This window comes from Branchiostoma belcheri, unplaced genomic scaffold, assembly GCF_001625305.1.
Source record: "Branchiostoma belcheri isolate BF01 breed outbred unplaced genomic scaffold, Haploidv18h27 scaffold16, whole genome shotgun sequence".
Lineage (NCBI taxonomy): Eukaryota > Metazoa > Chordata > Leptocardii > Amphioxiformes > Branchiostomatidae > Branchiostoma > Branchiostoma belcheri.
In genome coordinates this window covers 2,159,249-2,163,125 of record NW_017803046.1, presented here as the reverse complement: position 1 = coordinate 2,163,125, position 3,877 = coordinate 2,159,249, and the positions used below count along the sequence as shown (strand labels likewise).

Below are 3,877 nucleotides of genomic sequence, written 5' to 3'. Positions count from 1 at the left end.
TCCGGCTTCCCTGTACTTTCTGTTCATACAAGGCTAAAGACAAGTCAACTCTCATGTCTCACATTGAGGTTCACTACGCAGGGTTTGCCTACAAGTGTAACCACTGTGGCTTCCTGTCACCCACACAGGAACAAGCACTGCACCACTTTGACTCCATCTGTGAGAGCAAACCCAAGGACAAGACAAGCAGTCCTAGGAAGAAAAAACGCACAAAAGAGGCATCACCAAGCAAGGGACAAAAACGTCTCAACAGCAAGAATAAGCCAGGTTCTCCTGAAAAAGACGCTGACAGCAAGAATAGTAAGAATAAGCCAGTCCCCGCTGAAAAGGACGAAAGCGCACAAGCTCAAGACATGAGTGGAGATGTATCTGATGACTCTGACATCATCACCATCCTGCAAGAGCCTCCCAAGTACTCCTACCAGTGTCCACACTGCCCTTTCACCGTGACTGGCAAGGCTAAACTAAACCTGCACATAGCAGGACACTCGAAGCAGGACGGCCACAAGTGCACCCTGTGTAACTTCCGGGTCACCTCTGAAGCAAAACTGTCCAAGCACCTCAGGGTTCACCAGATGATTGGACGGTTCAAGTGCAAGCACTGTCGCTTCTGGTCCATCTACAAGGACAGGGTGAAACTGCACCTACAGACGGAGTGCAAGCTGAAGGGGACTGGGAAGGGACGTAAGAGTGTTGTAAAGGTAGAACAGAAGGAGGCAGTGAACACGTGGACATCAAGGGAAGATGAGACCAACTCAGATATTGTCTCCATGGTAAAGGATCCAAACCAGTACCCCCACAGGTGCCCCCACTGTCCGTTTTCCTCGGCCTCTCCCACCCAGATAGAGAGCCACATTTCGCAGCACTTTCGTGAGGAGGGTGCTCAGTGTGACGAGTGCACCTTCTGGGCCATCAGTGACGGCATGCTGAGGAAACACAAGCGGGTGCACCAGAAGTTGGGCAAGTACAAGTGCAAGCATTGCGCCTACTGGGTCCCTGGGTACAGGGAGAAAAGTGCTAACCCATCTGGAAAAGTGCAAGCACAACCCAGGAAGGACTGCAACAGAAGAGGAAACTGTGGAGCCTGACAACACAGCAAAGGAGAAAGCAGAAAACAAAGCTAAACGAGAGTCTTACTCGAGGTGGGACGACAGTGAGGATGAAGACATTGTGGTCAAAGTGAAGAAGTCGCTACGTACTGGGCACAAGTGCCCCCATTGCCCCTTTGTTGCCTCCAACATTGGAAAGCTGTCCATCCATCTTCCAAATCATGACAGAACAGACGGTGTCAAGTGTCCCAAGTGTACCTTTAGAGCTGGCAGTGAGCAGCTACTGGGCTTTCACAAGAGGGTGCATCAAAGGGGTGTGAGGACCTATCACTGCACCCACTGTACCTTCTGGTCATGGTACAAGGACAGGGTGCAGAAACACCTGGAGAAAGGCTGTCCACAGAAGAAAGCAGAGAACCCTAGCAGCAACGAGGAAAAGAATTCAGTGAAAAGGCCAAAGAAGAGCCTGACACCAAATCAGCTAAAAAGGAGTCTGACCTTGATGAAGAACTGTCTACATCACGGGTAGCAACAGATGATCATCTTGCAGAGCTTACAGAGGAGACAACCAGCTCCTTGGGGAAAAGGCCTCTGAAGAGATAAAGGGGGAGGAAGAGATGGCTGGAGAAGAATTTACTAGTAGCCCAAACCTGGACGACCACATCATCATGATAGAACAGGAAGCAGAGGCGAGGTACGGCCTGAAGTGTCCCCACTGTCCTCTGACAACGGCCAGCACTGACTGCTACCAGCAGCACCTGGCCAGGCACGAATTAAAGGAGGGCATCAAGTGTGACCAGTGCTCCTTCAGGGCACTCACGACAGGCAGGCTGCAGGTACACAAGAAGGTCCACGCTAAGAAGTACATGTACCAGTGCAAGCACTGCGTTTTCATTGCTGACAACAAGTTTGAAGTTGCGCAGCACCTGGGACATTGTGTGCAGAAAATCAAACGAGATCAAGAGGCCAGAGAAAGGAAGGAGTCGGATGAAGTTGTGGTGAGCAGAGGCATCAGGCAGTACAGTATGAACTGCCCCCACTGCCCCTACACCACCGGTAACTCCAGGTGTATGAAGGCCCACCAGCAGAGGCACATGAACCAGGATGGCATCCAGTGTGAACGCTGCTCCTCAATGCCCTGAGCCCGGGAAAGATGGCCAAACACATGAAGGTGCACCAGACAGGAGAAGGGTTCAAATGCAAGTACTGCATGTTCTTCTCCTCCTACCGCAGCCATGTGCTGCAGCATTTGAGACTCTGCAGGAACAGGGCAAGCCAGACAAAGAAGGAAGCAAAGGGTGGCAAGGAGGCTGAAACACCAGAAGAAAAGGCAGAAGACCTTTCAACCAAGTCAGAATCTCTACATGATGGTGTGGAGAAAGACGATATTGGTCCATGCAGTGAAATAGAGATTCTCAAGCCAGAGAAAACAAGCAACTATAAACACAACTGTTCGTACTGTCCTCACATGGCCTTGTCACCTGCAAGTTTGGAACCGCACATACAACGGCACTTTGTCAACGAGGGTCCCAAGTGCAAGTTCTGCACGTACAGAGCGCTGAGTGCCAGTGGGTTGTACGGCCATGAACGTCTGCACTGGAGAGGCTGCTTCAAGTGTAAATACTGTGCGTACTTGGCACCACACCGCAGGAGGGTCCTGGAGCATCGTGGAAGAATGTCCGGGTCGACGTATTCTGTCTGTGTCCATTCAAGATCCCAAAGAAGAAACCGACAAAAGACATGACTGTTTCAGCCGTAAATACAGACACTGTCAGTCAGACAGAGGAAGGAAAGGGACAGAAGAGGAAGGATCCTGTAGAGGTGTCAGACAGAGATGTTGTGATTGCTTATAGGAAACAGACAGGCAAGCAGCACAAGTGTCCACACTGTCCTTATTCAGCCTCAGGGCCAGCCCTTCTGGAGCCGCACGTGGTGAGGCACTCGGACACAGGGAGTGGCTTCAAGTGTGACCTGTGCAACTACAGGGCAGCAAGCTTCGGATGGCTCAACAACCACAGGAAGGTGCACCAAGACGGGTACTACTATAAGTGCAATTATTGCGCTTATTGGTCCCCTGTCAAGGATGAGGTACTGTCACATGTGGCTAGGAAACACCACATGGGTTCTGAATCTGAAGAAAAGAAAATGAAGGTGGATGGACCATTGTCTGTGGAAGCAGCAGCTGTTGCTAGTCAAGTTCCTAGTAATGCAGGAAGGGCAGCAGCTCCAAGCCTCATGGACACTGTAAAACGGCTGGGACAGGCACTCCGCTCTTCTCCTGTACCCATGGCTTTTGAAGCCCAGACGAAAAATGACGGGAGTGCAGTGTTATTGTCGCAGGACAAGACAGCTCAAGAAGCACTCAAGAGGAAAGAAGGTGGAGACAGAAACCTTGTGATGACCCTGAGGAAGAGAAAGACAGAAAATGGTGAGGCAGTTTGGCAGGCAGAGGAAAACAAAGTTTGCCCTTACAACGAATGCAAGAAGAGGTTTGAGTCAGCCAGTGCCTTTGTAACTCATCTTGCAGAGCACTCAGGGACGGCACAGACACCGAACACAAGTGGGCAGCTACCACAGCCTACCCAGCAGCCCTCTGTACAGTCCGTCCAGCAGCTGTTCACTTCTAAACCTTCCCACGCAGCCACCTTCCCAGCATTCCAAGCAAGTACCTACCCAGCATTCCCAGCAGCCACCTCTTCAGCAGCCATCCGAGCAGCCACCTCCACAGCTACCTTCCCAGCAGCCACCTCCCCAGCTACCTTCCCAGCAGCCACCTTCCCAGCTACCTTCCCAGCAGCCACCTCCCCATCTACCTTCCCAGCAGCCAC

General features: G+C 51.6%; 1 pseudogene across 1 annotated transcript in view; it reads left to right on the top strand.

Moving 5' to 3' along the window:
- The window catches only part of LOC109465901, a 15,587-nt pseudogene that overhangs the window by 2,794 nt on the left and 8,916 nt on the right, over nucleotides 1–3,877 (top strand). The window contains exon 3 of the transcript XR_002139993.1: nucleotides 7–3,856. The product of XR_002139993.1 is annotated as an uncharacterized LOC109465901 (transcript). The remainder of the gene's footprint in view (nucleotides 1–6; nucleotides 3,857–3,877) is intronic.